The following is a 16537-nucleotide window of genomic DNA, read 5'->3' as shown; positions in this document are numbered from 1 at the left end:
AAGAAGGGGCTGTGTCCCCTTGGAAAATGTTCTGCTTTTGGATCCTGCCAGAGGGGGCTGTTGCTGCTGCTGGGGCCAGGAGGACCGCCACTTGGGGTGTCTTCCTGCCTGGAGACCCAGTGTGCTGGCTCTGGGCCCAGCCTTGCCCCCCTGCCTGCCTCCAGCCCCTGCTGGAGCTTTGTCCTGTCCTCCAGTGCTGGGGAGCAGAGGATTCTTTGCCTGCAGCCTGAGAGCGCTGCTCTCTGCCCTTCAGCGCTGGGGAGCGCTGGAATCCCTGCATAGCGCTTGGAAGCGCTTTATTTTGGCCCTAGCGCTGCGAGCGCTGTGAGAGCACAGCCGGTGCCCACCCGGCATCTGACCGCCCTGTGTGGCGGTTTGACGGCGCGGGTGCCACCCCGCTCATTGCCGCTTCGTTGTGCCCGTTGTTGTGGATTCACGAGGGAGCCCACTCCTCGGATCCTGGGAAGCCGCCTGCCTGCCTAGGAAGCGGGCCGCCGCGCTGCCCGCGGCGACCCGGAAGTGGTAAAGCGGCCCGGCCAATCGCAGCGCGGCCCAGGAAAGGCCGACCGGAAGTCCCGCCTCCTCCGACGAGCCGGGGAGGGAGAAGCTGCCGGCCGGGTCCCCGAGGCTCCCCGAGTGGAGAGGAGAGCCCCGGGACGAGAGGAGCCGCACTGCAGCCCGAGCCGGTGAGTGTTGCCAAGAAGCGAGGGGAGGGGCGCCGGGACACGTTGTCGGTGTCCGCCCCCCCTGCCCCCCTCAGCAGCGCGACCTCGCGCCCTTGTGTCTAGAGCCAGAGAGGCTCTTAGGGGGCATTTCTCGTCCTGAGTCCCCAGAGGGGGGACTCCAAGCGGCCCCAAGTGTTCGAGGGTCCCCCGTGAGGGGCCCTGACGCCCGCATTATTGTTGAGGAGCCCAGAGAGGCTCCTGGGGGCCATTTTTGTTCATTGAGCCCAGAGAGGCTCTGGGGCAGTAGTTCTGGAAAGAAGCGCCTGAGAGAGGCTCAGGGCGCCATTTCTTGTCTGGAGCCCAGTGAGGCCCCACAGTGCCACAGTGGTGGTTCTTGAGCCCAGAGAGGCTCCAACGTTGCCCTAGCCTTCCCTGCACCAGTTGCCCAGCACTTTGTGGGCAACTGCGACGTTTAGGCCCTGACATTGGGACACAGGGACTGTCACAGGTGGTGACTGATCTAAGTTTTGCGCAATGTTATTACTGCACCTCTGAATGTATTGTTTATGCGTCATGTGCCTTTACACCTCTGAATGTTAATGCATCATGTGTGTTGTTTTTACACCCCTACAGGTAGTGTGACATGTAGGTGGTTGTTTTTCTCCCTAGTACAGGTGGTGCTAGTGAGGTCCTGTTACCAGTGATTACTGGTTGTGTGCTCTATTTTCATATTGTGTGCTACACTGATTTTACTGTCTAAAGTCCTATTTCTGAAAGTATTATTTCTAAAAGTGCTGATACCCCCGACAGTGGTCCAAGTGGCCCTGTCCTGTGCAATATCCCTTGTAAATTCCGCCCGTGCCTGTTGGCACAGTGTAACAAGATGTGTGTTTTATCTGATGTATATTTATTATAATACAAAGGCTATTTTTACATAACCTTGTGTGGAGTTTCCTTTGTGGTGGGCCTTTGGTTGTTGTTGCTGGGGTGCGTGCGCAAATACTTAACTTACATCGCCTCCAAGTTTAGCCTTGCTGCTCGCGCCATGTTACCTAGAGGGTGAGTAGGGGTTATCTTGGCGTGTAACTCCCTTGCCCTGACTTGGGTGTGGTGGTCTCTGACTGACTTTGGCGAAAGCCCTGGCCAGCCGGGGATCCCATTTCCAACATTGGTGGCAGCGGTGGGATAAGGATTTGTGTTTGCGTTGTACCACAGTAGCGGCTGGCCGCACTTCAAAGCTCTACATTTTTAGATAACCACATTTTGGGGATTATTGTTGTTGGTAAAATTCCATTGTTTCTTCTCCTGAAGATTGTCATTTTATAATTGTGTTCAGTGCATTTGTCCCCCGCCCTGCTTCCAGAGTTTGGTACCTGTGTCACTTTGGTTAGGTTGAGAAGTTAGGGGTGGTAGAAACTGCCTTACCGATCCGAGGGGAGGGTGTGTGTGGATGAATGGTGTGTTTCCCTGGACGCATGAGTGAGTTCTTTTTTTAAGGAGAGTGTGGAAGTTTTGGAATTGTGTACTCCTACTTCAGATTGCTAGATCCCTTGTGTTGCACGTGTCTGTGAACATCCTGTCAAGATGGAATCTCCTTTTAACCTTTGTGGCCTGTTTAAGTACAGTGTGCATGAGTTGGTACGGTTATGTAAGGAGAGAGACATCCCAGTGAGTGAGTCAGACCCCCAGTCCAAGCTTAGGGATAACCTGATCCTGTGGCAGAAGAGTGACTGGGAGCGTGAGCACAGTGAGAGAGAGAGGGCCCGGGCCGCACACCATGAGGGTGGTGGGTCTGCGGGGAGCCCTGAAGAGTCTGATGTGGAGAGTGAGTGTGACAGTGGATGGGCGCCAGCAGAGAGTGAGTACCCCCTAGATAGGGAGTCCCTTGCTGGGTCCAGTGTCAGATGTAGCACCCCATCCCTTTCCCTGTCCCCAGAGGAGTGGGTGGATAGGAGAGAAGAGGGGGAGCACCAGCTGGCCATGGAGAAGCTCCGGTTAGAGTATGCCAGAGAGATGGCGCAGCTGGGTGTGAATGAGCGGACTGCAGAGGCTGAGAGGGCCTTGGCCAGGGAGAAGATAGCCCTAGAGTGTAGGTTATCCCCTGAGCGCAGTCTTAATTTTCTGGATCCCCCAGGGAGGGTGGAGTCCAGTGGTGGCAGCTATTTAGATTCCAGTCTAGAAATTCCCAGTTCCCCGAGTATGGTTCCTGTTTCCCCAGAGGAGGAGAATAGGGTGAGGTTTAGGAACCTTAGGAAACCGTCTCATCAGTCTTGGGAAGACTTTGAGGAGGACTGTTGTGGAGCCCTGTGTGATTGGGTACGGGAGCCCACGAAATGTGATTGGGACCTATTGTTCGATATGTTTCTCAGAGAGCAGTTGCTCAGTTGTTGTTCACCAGGGTTGCGCCAACACCTGTTAGGGTGTGGATTGTCTGAACCATGTGACCTGGCAGAGGAAGCAGACCGCTGGGAAAGGGCCAGAGGTTCTGTAGAGTCATTGGTGAGTGAGTCCAAAAGAAGCGGTTCAGGTATCTTCCAGCCCAGCGTGGTGGAAGAGGCTCAGTGTAGCCCAGCTAGGTCCCAGTATAGTGAGAAGGGTGTAGGGGCTGACTACCTGGCTCAGTGGAGCAGGAGTCAGTGGGTGGCTGAGAGCCCCCAGAGGCCCGAAGCCCTGTCTCAGAGCATGGGTGGTTTCTTGAGGGAACACCAGGTTGGGGACCTAGGCTGTCCTGTTAGCTCATTTGAGGAGGATCTCCTAGTGAGTAGAGGACCTGGAGCGTCTGTAACCAGAGCTCCTGTGGTTCTAGAGGCTGGCAGTACCGCTCCGGTAGGGAGGGTACAGGAGTCCAGCGTGAGGAGTGATTGGGGGATGAGTTTCCCAGTGGATGCACCAGTGGACCAGAGACTAGCCAGTTGGGCTAGATCTTCTTGGAGGGACCCGGGTGGCACCACTTCTGGTCTGGGGGATCGTCACGCACTGTCAGGTGGACAGAGGGCGGGAGATCTGCGCCAGACAGACAGTCACACAACAGATGTGTCAGTTGTTAGCCTCAGGGGGATTGTGTGCGAGTCCCCAGAAGTCCTGGAGTGCCAGGCAGTTGTTCCACCAAAGGTTTTAGACCGGAGGTTGGATGGCCAGGTTCAGGATCAGCCTGACCTGAAGGGTAGGACGACTGTAACCAGTGTCCTGACCAGTTCTTCTTCCAGAGGAACTTCTCCAGGTGGGAGAGGGCAGACCTCTGGAAGGGGGTGCAGAGGGTGGGAGAGCCCACCTCTGACCCCGGTGCAACCTGAGGGGTTAAACCCTAGGTTGGAATGGCGTTCTAGGTGTCCCCCTCGCACGGGGAGGAGGAACCCTAAAAGAAGAGGAAAGGGGAGGAGCGCCTTCCCTGAGACTCCTGGTCCACCTGAGGTTGTAGACCCTAGGCTGGAGAACCAGTGGCAGTCTAGCCCTGTCTTGCAGACAGGAGGAGTGGAGAATGGCTGTTATGTGCCTGGGGTTACTACCCCCCACTTCGTGAGTAGGCAGGAACCAGTGGCACCTGGGTGGCCTAGGGCCTGGTCCTGGCCGCGGACAGCTGAGGAGTACCAGTGGGGTAGCCCAGCTGGTCCTTACAGTAGCTTTAGAAGGAACCCTAGGGGTTCACCGTGGCATAGAACAGGAGGGTGTCCCGGCAGTGGCGGGCCTGCGTCCGTGTTCTATCGCCCCAAGCAGGGAAGTCCATCACGGTGGTGATTGTTCTCCCCTGCGTTTTGGCTGGAAGGGGGTTATGTTGGACTTGGCCCGCAGGGCTGGTTCACCCCTGAACTTTTTGCCTTATGTGTGACCCTGTGTCAGTGATTTTTGGGTCTCTGCGCACTTTCCCCTGAGTCCCAGAGTGAAAGTGCGGGCGTGTAGCATGGCTGACCTGCCTTCCCATAGGAATGCATGGGGAATGTGTGTGTCCCTGGTAGTTCCTGATGCGTGGGGAGTGCAGGCTCGAGTTTAGTATGTGTAAACTCGTGAGAGTAAATGCTGCGAGATGGTGTCTGCGGCATGTATGTGTCTAGAAGGGAAGTGCTACTTCTGGACATTGAGATATGTGTGCATGTGCTGTGAGGGTGCTGGAGCGGGATTGGCTGGAGCTGGCTGGCATGCCAGGCTCCAGGAAGTCTGGATGGGTCTGCCCGGTGGTGAGGGGGAGATTAGCATGAGTGATGTGTGGGAGGAGTGTACCTGTGTCCTGGATGGGCTGGGTTTTCCCCACACAATGCTGGCTCCGCCCCCCTGTGGTGTGTCTAACGACCCTAGCCTCCCCAGTGAAATAAATGGGTGGTTGGGCCATCAAGAGTGCTCCAGAGCCAGCTGAAACTGGTTTTCCCCCCACCCTGCACCTTGAAACAAAGGATTTGTTACTATAAGAAGGGGCTGTGTCCCCTTGGAAAATGTTCTGCTTTTGGATCCTGCCAGAGGGGGCTGTTGCTGCTGCTGGGGCCAGGAGGACCGCCACTTGGGGTGTCTCCCTGCCTGGAGACCCAGTGTGCTGGCTCTGGGCCCAGCCTTGCCCCCCTGCCTGCCTCCAGCCCCTGCTGGAGCTTTGTCCTGTCCTCCAGTGCAGGGGAGCACTGAGGATTCTTTGCCTGCAGCCTGAGAGCGCTGCTCTCTGCCCTTCAGCGCTGGGGAGCGCTGGAATCCCTGCATAGCGCTTGGAAGCGCTTTACTTTGGCCCTAGCGCTGCGAGCGCTGTGAGAGCACAGCCGGTGCCCACCCGGCATCTGATCGCCCTGTGTGGCGGTTTGACGGCGCGGGTGCCACCCCGCTCATTGCCGCTTCGTTGTGCCCGTTGTTGTGGATTCACGAGGGAGCCCACTCCTCGGATCCTGGGAAGCCGCCTGCCTGCCTAGGAAGCGGGCCGCCGCGCTGCCCGCGGCGACCCGGAAGTGGTAAAGCGGCCCGGCCAATCGCAGCGCGGCCCAGGAAAGGCCGACCGGAAGTCCCGCCTCCTCCGACGAGCCGGGGAGGGAGAAGCTGCTGGCCGGGTCCCCGAGGCTCCCCGAGTGGAGAGGAGAGCCCCGGGACGAGAGGAGCCGCACTGCAGCCCGAGCCGGTGAGTGTTGCCAAGAAGCGAGGGGAGGGGCGCCGGGACACGTTGTCGGTGTCAGCCCCCCCCCCCCCCCGCCCCCCTCAGCAGCGCGACCTCGCGCCCTTGTGTCTAGAGCCAGAGAGGCTCTTAGGGGGCATTTCTCGTCCTGAGTCCCCAGAGGGGGGACTCCAAGCGGCCCCAAGTGTTCGAGGGTCCCCCGTGAGGGGCCCTGACGCCCGCATTATTGTTGAGGAGCCCAGAGAGGCTCCTGGGGGCCATTTTTGTTCATTGAGCCCAGAGAGGCTCTGGGGCAGTAGTTCTGGAAAGAAGCGCCTGAGAGAGGCTCAGGGCGCCATTTCTTGTCTGGAGCCCAGTGAGGCCCCACAGTGCCACAGTGGTGGTTCTTGAGCCCAGAGAGGCTCCAACGTTGCCCTAACCTTCCCTGCACCAGTTGCCCAGCACTTTGTGGGCAACTGCGACGTTTAGGCCCTGACATTGGGACACAGGGACTGTCACAGGTGGTGACTGATCTAAGTTTTGCGCAATGTTATTACTGCACCTCTGAATGCATTGTTTATGCGTCATGTGCCTTTACACCTCTGAATGTTAATGCATCATGTGTGTTGTTTTTACACCCCTACAGGTAGTGTGACATGTAGGTGGTTGTTTTTCTCCCTAGTACAGGTGGTGCTAGTGAGGTCCTGTTACCAGTGATTACTGGTTGTGTGCTCTATTTTCATATTGTGTGCTACACTGATTTTACTGTCTAAAGTGCTATTTCTGAAAGTATTATTTCTAAAAGTGCTGATACCCCTGACAGTGGTCCAAGTGGCCCTGTCCTGTGCAATATCCCTTGTAAATTCCGCCCGTGCCTGTTGGCACAGTGTAACAAGATGTGTGTTTTATCTGATGTATATTTATTATAATACAAAGGCTATTTTTACATAACCTTGTGTGGAGTTTCCTTTGTGGTGGGCCTTTGGTTGTTGTTGCTGGGGTGCGTGCGCAAATACTTAACTTACATCGCCTCCAAGTTTAGCCTTGCTGCTCGCGCCACGTTACCTAGAGGGTGAGTAGGGGTTATCTTGGCGTGTAACTCCCTTGCCCTGACTTGGGTGTGGTGGTCTCTGACTGACTTTGGCGAAAGCCCTGGCCAGCCGGGGATCCCATTTCCAACAAGAGTTATTTTTTCTCTAGCCACGAGGGGTTACTCCTTCATTGTTTTTTTCATATTAATTGGGGGACCAGGAGTTCCCACCTCACATAGTGCCTGTCATTATTATTATCCCTCTCTCTCTCCATTGTTGCGAAGATTTAGGCAGCGCACAGCTGCGAGAGTTGTATAAAACACATAAGACACCACACAACATTTGCCAAACCTTTTGGCAACATGGCCGAAAACCAGGGTCTATCATATACCTCTGCAGAGGTCGATGAGATCATGAGTGACCTATCTGCTTTCGCAGATGCAAATATAGCACAAAGTATTTCAACAACAAAAGATTGGGAAAATCTTACAGAGATGAAGAGAAACAGAATCAGGACTATCCTGCATGGGACAATTCTAAAAGAATATTTGAGTAACAGTATGGCTCCTAAAGGACTATTGGTTTCAAATGCACCCCGCATTTTCCTTGAAGACGAAGCTTTTCGAAAAGACTGGGCAGCCATAGCATGGCACTGCACGCACGATTGGATCGTACTGATACTAAAGACAGCCTTAAGACTGTCCGAAAAAATCCAAGTCGAGATCCAGGTGACAGAAAGTCACATGAAAACTACGATTACAGGCTTTAAGAAAAAGCTTGATGAATTAAACAAGGAAATGACAGACTATAAAGACAATTTGACCCAGCAAAAAGTGCAAAAGTTCCAGAAAGATCTAAAGAAATTCTCCTATACTAAGGCATACCCATACTCTGACCCAGAGTTTACCCCTCAATCTAAAGGAGAAGACAACTCAGATGCCTCCAGTAATGCCTCAAGCAATACTTCTAATTCAAGTATAAATTCTGGAGGAAGCAACTCCAAACCAAGAGGGAGAGGACGGGGTAGAAGTCAAGGGAACTGGTCACACTACGCACCAGTACCAATGCAAGGACCACCTGATCCATACTACCACCCACAAAATATGCCAATATATGGCTGGCAACCACCATTCCAGCAGCCATTTTTCCAACCAAACCCCTACACATCGCCTTTTTTATACCGGGGCGGAAGGGGAAGGGGAAAAAGAAGAAATCAAAATCAGGGAGCTCATGTACACTGGGCACCGGAAGATCCGAGTGCGAACCAGAGCAAACCCAGACCACAACAGGCAGGACCGAGCAACCGGAGAACCTGATAACCAACCTCGCAACTAGACCACTGAGCACAGACGAAGAATCAGTCCTGAATAAAGGCTTAGGATTTGTACCGACAGCGAATCTGGACAAATTCAGACTTCACTGCGAACTCTCGTCTTTCTTTAGAAAACTCAGGCTAAAAGCTTTTTTCAAAAAAAGACCAATCACTGAGGAGAATCCAGATCCTAATGAAACAGGTCTGAGAAACAAAGCCACTTTCACCCCTCCGCCACACCTGATACCTGTGGAAATTTCCACATTCGAGCAGGCGGTATTCAATGAAATTGAGAATACAAAACCAAAGAAACAATTCATGAACCTGACCAACCAGGAAAGGGTCGCCCTCGAAACCCTGCGGAATTGTGAAACAATTGTGATAAAACCTGCGGATAAAGGTGGTGGAATTGTTGTGCAAGATCGCACAGCTTATCAAATCGAATGTCTTCGACTTCTATCAGATGACAACAGCTATCGCAGATTACCGGTGGATCCAACAGAAGATTTGAAAAGCGAGATAACATCGCTAGTGGAATATGGAGAAACCAAGGGCTTTATATCTAAACAGGAGGCAAATTTCCTTTGCAACAGCGAAGGGAAAATCCCCTACTTCTATACCCTCCCCAAAATACATAAAAACAGGACACCACCGCCAGGTAGGCCGATTGTCTCTGGTCTGGGATCAGTCCTCGAACCGCTGTCACAATTTTGCGACGTTTTTTTCAAAGCCATGGTGCAAAGAACCAGCACATACCTACAGGACACAAAGAGCCTTTTACAAATTCTAGACCAACTTACTGTGGATAATGACACCATCCTGGTGAGTTTTGACATTGAGAGCCTGTACACCAGCACCCCCCAGGATGCAACGCTGGAAGTACTAGAAAGAGCTCTAGAGAAAGAAACATGGACATCAAGAACACCCAAAAATTTTGTCCTGGAGTGTGCAAGGCTAGCACTGAAAAGGAATTATTTTGAGTTTGAAGGTCAAATATTCCTACAGACGGGTGGGACATCCATGGGCAGTTCTTTTGCTCCAAGCATAGCGGGTTTGTATGTATTTGACTTTGAAGAGAAATACATTCTCAGCGATACAAACCCCTATAGCTCCAATCTCCTGATATGGCGTAGGTACATCGACGATGTGCTAACCATTTGGAAAGGCTCAGAGGAATCACTAACCTCTTTCTTTAACTGGATAAACACCCGAGACAATCATCTAAAGTTCACATATGAAAAAAACAGCGACACTCTGGTCTTCCTAGACGTAAAAATCACAAAAAAAGATGGGAAATTGACTACTATTACCCATTACAAACCGACTGCGAAAAACAACCTCCTCCGCTTTGAAAGCTTCCACCCCAGACCCCTACGCGAAAATTTACCATACGGGCAATACCTCAGAATCCGTAGGAACTGTAGTGAACTAGAAGACTACAAGAGACAAGCTAATGATCTCTCTCAAAAACTTCAAAACTGAGGTTACCCAAACAGAATCCTCCAGAAAAGCCAGAAGCGAGCTCGTAATCAGCCTCGCACAGCGCTTTTGGAACCAAAAGAAAGGGTCCCGGAAGAGATTCCTTTGACGTGTGTTACAACATATAACACTATATCCAATGACGTGTCAAGGATAATAAAAAAGCACTGGAACATTCTGAATACAGGCAACCTAAGATGGAACAAACCTTTATTCTCTTTTAAAAGGGCACGAAGCATAAAAGATGCAGTGGTCAATACCAGACCCTTAGCGGTACACCCTAGGAAAGAAACACAAACAAATCTATGGGGTCTACCTAAGGTAACTGGCCACTACAAATGCGGAAGTTGCAGTGTTTGCCCCTTTACCACAAATACAAAAACACTACTGCTGGAACCTAACAAAGTGTGGACAATCAGAGGGCAGACCAACTGCAATAGCGAGAACGTCATCTATAGATTGACATGCCCATGTGACCTGCATTATGTAGGAATGACCAGTAGGAAAATAAAACTACGCATCGGAGAGCATAGGAGCACCATCAGGTGCAGGAAGACAAATACAAAGCTTACTGAAAATTTTTTGTCGACAGGTCACACTGCCGATGACATTAAATGGACAATAATTGAACAAGTGCAACCTGGTACAAACCTGACCAAACGTCTATATGAAAAGGAACAGAGGTGGGTCTACAGACTTTCCACGCATAAAACCGGTTTAAACGACAATATACCGTGGAACAATGTATTGACATAAGAGGGCCCATCTGAATCCAGACCCCATCATACGGAATCACTATGTGCCCGTTCTATTCTGTTTTATTTCATCTTATTCAAAATCCAACAAGCGGTAATTCTGCCCGCTTTTCTATGTCCTGATAGTATTCTCTGTAAATTAATACCTTGTAAATATGTCCCATTCCAACCCGTGTTTGTGCCCCCACAAACGTAAAAAAACCCTAGAACCATGCCTCAGCAAAAAGAGCGCTGTTCGCCCTAGATCACAACACCGGTTACCATAGCGATGTACACATTGACCCATTTGGGCAAGTCCTACCACAGTGTTTACTGAACATCGTGATTGGCTATCTCTTGATCACGTGTTAACCACACGTGACCTGGCCACGCCCAACGAGGAAGTGCTCACATTACCGGCATCCAGGTACCGGAGACACTCCACGGGGCACGCCGAGCAAGAACCAAGTAGGTTATTCGGTCTGATGAACAGAAGCGACAAGTAAGTACACTTGAAGGATCGCAATGCGGTAACGATCGACCGCATTTTCTCTTGAGGCAATACTCGATTGTCAGCGCTCAATGACCACAGCGCTGACACTAGATATTTGTTTTTCTACCTACAGGAGACGGAATCCTGTCAACTTGGTAACGCTGGTGCCTATGAAGCGACAGTTTCGCTTCTAAGCGTAAGCACAAAAACAACTAGCCGCCTCCATACAATTGAGACGGTTCTTCTCACGACTGCTCACATTCATTTGGCAGCCGTTCACAGCGCAGCACGCCAATAGGTCACTCTCCCATTTACCGACCCCTGATTTTTCACATATTCCAGACGCCAAACCATATCGACACCTCTCATTTGGCGCCTGCCCTTCAATTGAAAGGCACCTCCCGGCATCTTATCACTGTATTTCTGTTGCCACCCACGCAATAGATATGTTCTAATCACGATAGTGATATGCTGGCATGATTCCACACGTGGATATTATGATTGTGCTACTGATCATGAATATATGTGTTATATGTGGTATAATCCATTTTGTCTACCCCTGTGTGTGACCCCTTCCTGTTCTTTGTTTCCCTGTCTTTTCACAGGTTTTTTTCAAAAGAGAAAAACGCACCTTTTTCACGAGATCACTATTTACGATCTCTAAATTGAACTAGGGCAGGACGCTCCTTAGCGTGGGCGGACCACCCAGTTCAAATCACCTACGGTCCTGACGAAAACCCTTGAATCCATGTATGGGTTGAAACATGTAGACCTTTTTAAACAATAGTTTTGTACATTCACATTCACATAGCACACTTTCGCTATTTTTATATATTTTAATACGACTTTTGACACCAAAGCCTTCCTAATTAGGCAAAGGTGCCACACTTTAATTTTACTAAGGGTTCAAGCACTCAAGAATAAATACTTGAAGTGAGTAGTGTTGGCCCTTTTTTAAACACAATTTTGATAGTCTTGAACACATAAAAAACGAAACCAGCTCCACTGTAATCAGGTGTCGCAGCACACCCTGTAGGCACTCGGCCTATGGGGTGGGACCCCGATGATGAAGCATGTCACCAACCAGGTTGGTGAGTGAGGGGTCTTCTATAAGGATATGCTTTATCCAGTAACAGGTTGGGGCAAAATGTGCTAACCAGAGCATTTGTGCTCATTGTTAGAGAGTTATTTTTTCTCTAGCCACGAGGGGTTACTCCTTCATTGTTTTTTTCATATTAATTGGGGGACCAGGAGTTCCCACCTCACATAGTGCCTGTCATTATTATTATCCCTCTCTCTCTCCATTGTTGCGAAGAATGCATTGTAAAGCTGCCTGCGATGTGAAAGTCGTGTCGCGATGGCACGGCGTGGAAACACCGTCGTTGTAACGGGTGTTTCCCATGTTCCCTTCTCTGTATCATAAACCACTAGGATTTCTACCAGGTGATTAAAGTTGGACTCTGTCCTTGTCTCAGTCTTCTGACTGAACACAGACTTCTCAATTCTTGAAAAGTAAATGTGTCATATTTAGAAGGCAACCTTGGGTTGTCTTCTTGCAGAGGCACACTAGGCCCTGCTTCCAAGGACATTTTCTAGTGAGGTGTGGTGTGTGCATGTTAGAATTGGGTCTTTTTCAAGACAGAACCTTGTATATAAAGAACTGTGGCACCTTTTTAAAGTATTGGGACAATTTTACAAGTAACTGGAACACTTATTGAAGCTTTGAAGACTGTAATTTAAATCCATCTGAACGTGATATATATAAAGACATATATTTTTACAAAAGCTTACAGTCTTGTGTCACTGTGTGGTGGGTTGGTACTTATTGTGTGGGATATTGCAAATGCTTAGCTACATGTGCTCCTGAGATTAGCCTTGACTGCTTGCGCCACACTACCTAGAGGGTGAACAGGGGTTATTTCTTGAGGGGAATCCTGTGCCCTGACTTAGAGGAGAGGGTCCCTACTTGTCGCAAGTACATACCTGCGCCAACCAGAGACCCCCAATTCTAACAGTGCACCTACCTACACTACTTGTTTCCTACGAGAACCTCTTTAGGATTGTAGTCAGCATGTGCTAAGCCCTTACCACCTACAACTGCTAGGTTCAGTAGAACTTATGTATTATAAGAACTTGATTTATATGTACCTACAGGTACCTTAATGTGATCTTTCAAATGATATTTCAAGATTATATGGTAAAACAATTGCAAGCTCTTATCCTATCCGCTGCACACCAATGTGAGAAGTTAGCCTGGTATATGATGTCCACTAGCTCTAGTGGGCACCTTGCACCAGTCTAAATCAACCCTTATTGATGGTGGTTGTAAAGTCAACCTTATAGACAAGCTATCACAGTGGTAGCATGGACCAGCAGTCATAGGCTAAGACTTCAGAGAGCATGTGAAGCAAGCTGTTTTACCAATTATAATCCCTTGAATACCAAATGAAAGGACACCACACCAGGTATATATCAAATATATATGTATTCAATCTAAACACAACCCCTCTGCACTCTTCATGAGGTCAGAGGTCAAAGTACAATACTAGATTCTCAATCAGCATACATTAAGTTGCACAATATACAGTAATGCCCTAGGGGCCTCACGAACCATATATTAAAATAGTGGTATAAGAACCACGACTGAAATGGAAATTAGGCCTATTGCCTAAAGAATTGCTGGGGCTACACTAAGCAACCAAAGGTTAGAAAGTAGGAGGACCACGGGAGACACGTGCAGTGTCTAAACACAGCCGCGGGTTACTATTGCCTTATAATGGAGAACGAAGAAGTTACAAAGTTACTGTTTTAGGACACTTCAAGGTGGACTACGGTAAAACCCCTTTAAACTAGGACACTTTGAGAGTCAAGACCCGCGGGAGCACCGAAGTACTCGTGTTACCTCACCCAGGGAAGCCGGGTGCATAGGTGCCTTTTCGTGTCGGGTTTGGTTGTCGTTTTCTATGGAGACCTGTAAAGAAGTGCTGCAGGCGACCAGAGGAAAAGTGTCCGGGCAGGTTGCATTGTGAGTATAAGGTAGGACAAGCCCTGATGTGTGTGGCATGTCCTAATAGTGAATTACAGCCGTTTTCGTTTTTCACTATTGCAAGGCTACCAGTTCTCCATAGATCATCAACTAGATGAGAGGGAGGAGTTGCACCTGGGACCTGAATAGAGCTGGGCCTTCCCTCTACAATGCCGGCTCCACCCCCTGTGGTGTGTCTGATGTCTCTGCCCGTCACTGTGAAAGAAGAGAAGGAAGACTGTCAGAGTACTCCAGGACTGTATTTGCCGTCCACAATGCTGGCTCCACCTCCTGAGGCCGTCTGATGTTCCTGCCCTGCATAGTGAAAGGAAAGGAGCAGGCTGGTAAACAGAGTGCTCAAGAACTGGCTTGGACTGGGCACAGGCTCCTATCCCCTGAAAGAACATAGGATTCTGGGGTATAAGTATTGGGACCCTGAGCCCATGAAATTAGATCACTCCTGGAACTGACAAGATGAAACCTCTGCTGAGGAGAAGGAACCTGAAGAAACTGAGGAGAGACTATTCCCAAGCTGAAGTGCTGCTTGGGGGATTGGCCTGCAGTGGTTGCCTGGCTGCCTAGAGAGGAGAAAGGACTTTGTGGAACTTTGCCTTTATTTTCAACTTGTGCTAAAAGATCTCCGAGGGCTTGGAAGAGAGCTTGCCCCTGACCGAAGTACCAGGACCAGTGGACTTCACCAGCCTTTGTGAATTGCTGCTGTTGTGACCGACTCTCACGACCGGCTTGGTGTCCTGTTGGCACCGCACTGAGCAACGTCCGCCCCGAACAACGCAAGCTCTGAGCTAACCGATGACCATCAACGAGCCGTAGTCTGCACCGCGACGGAAGGGACACCGGGACCTGCAACGCTTTCTTTTTGTACACCGCGACGGACACCGGAACCGGTTTGCACCTTCGTGCCGGCCGCATCAAGGAAAAGGTACTGTGTCTGAGTCTGTCGACATTTGAGTGGGCCCGGACCGCCGCGGTCCACTGGATTTGTTAGACTATGTGTTCTCTTCAGCAACACTGTAGCCGGACGAGGCTACCGACTCGCACAGAACTTTGAACTAAGCTTTTAAAACCTGAACACTTGAATTTGGATAGTACTGTGGATTCTTTTTGTCGTTTATTGGTCTTGTGATAACTCTATATAAAATATACCTATTTTTGATATAAAACCTGTGTGGTGTCCATTTGTAGTGTTGTCACTGGGTTACTGTATGTGGTCACAACTGCTTAACTTACATCGCCTCTGAAATAAGCCTTGACTGCTCGCGCCACACCGTCTAGAGGGTGAGCAAGTGTTATTTTGGGAGAGTAATTCCCTTGCCCTGACTAGAGGAGAGGGTCCTTGCTCGTCACAAGTACCTACCTGTGCCAACCAGAGACCCCCAATTGTAACAAGGCCTCAGGAGTCAAGCAAGTAGCAAAATGCAGGATGTCCAAGACGTCTGGTCCAACGTCTCTGGTGTCCGCCACGGGTCTCAGCATTGCTGTGGATGGGGGTCGGGGTCAGAGAAGTCTGGAAGTCCAGTTCTTGAGTCACAGCCTCTTCGGGATCCGGCAGGAGCCTCGAGGTTGCAGATCGGCAAAGTTGCTGTTGGTGCCTGTTTGAACAGGGTGGTCACTCCTTGACCACAAGGGAGATGTCCTCAGTCTTCCAGTAAGAATGGAATGTCGACGTTCCAGGATTTCAGCTTCAAGATGTCGTCCAGGTGAATCTAAAGTCCTAGGGACACAGCTCCTATACTTATACTAAGAAAAGGGGCTGGATTACCTGCTAGGTCCCTCCTATGAGTGGACCTGGGAAGGGGCTGGTTACACCCCCTTCCCTTTATCCAGTTTCGTGCCTGAGCGGAGCTGGAGTGACCCCAGCAACTGGTTTGAACCGGGCTATGCAAGGAGCACCTTGTGTGCCCCAGGCCGCATCTGAAAAAGCATTTCTGAATGCAGCCCACCCTGCCCCAATACACTACAGCCTGTCTGGAGAGGTGCCAGCACCTCCCCTGACAGGAAACCTATTGTCCAGGCCTCCCCTGCCAGAGTTTCGTCCAGCAGCAGGAGGCCAGACTAGTGTCTGTGGCAGTTGCATCCATTTTGTGATGCCATGGCTCTGTTTAACTTTAACCGGGTAAAGTAGTAACGACATGTCTTCTCCCTCTAGAAGGGTAGAATGCTACCCCCGCCGCCAGGACTGGTGGGGGGCGGGGGGGGTAGTATTCCAAAGTGTTGGACACTTTACACGACATGTTTCGATAAAGCCAAACCGAAGTTATCATTAACCGCTAGGATTATAATGCACGTAAGAGTATATGGTATGGCTATATCATAGAACAGCTTTAAGGAGATGGTTCCGAAAGCTGCAGAGGGGTTCAGCTCATGCCAGAGCACCATCTCACATAAAACCAAGCACTCTGCTTCCAGGATTGTCATCCATAGGAGTGGCTTATAGGTGTATATGTGTCTATATATATATATATATATATATATATCTATAGGTATGGATATAGGTATACTATATCCCAGTAAGGGGTGATTACACCACCTTACCCAGGCTGTGGCAACAGACCTGTGGTGTCAGTTTGGATGGCCAGCCAGGGATGGCACAATACATGCTGCAGCCCCTGGTAGGCCTTGGATGCATCTATGCCCTGGGTACCTATGGTACACTATACAGGGGCTCAGAAAGGTGACCCAATACCCAATTTGGTATGTACCTAAAGTACATGGTAACAA

This window comes from Lissotriton helveticus, chromosome 6, assembly GCF_964261635.1.
Source record: "Lissotriton helveticus chromosome 6, aLisHel1.1, whole genome shotgun sequence".
Taxonomy (NCBI): domain Eukaryota; kingdom Metazoa; phylum Chordata; class Amphibia; order Caudata; family Salamandridae; genus Lissotriton; species Lissotriton helveticus.
The sequence above is the reverse complement of the archived record's forward strand: the minus strand, read 5'-3'. Positions refer to the sequence as shown.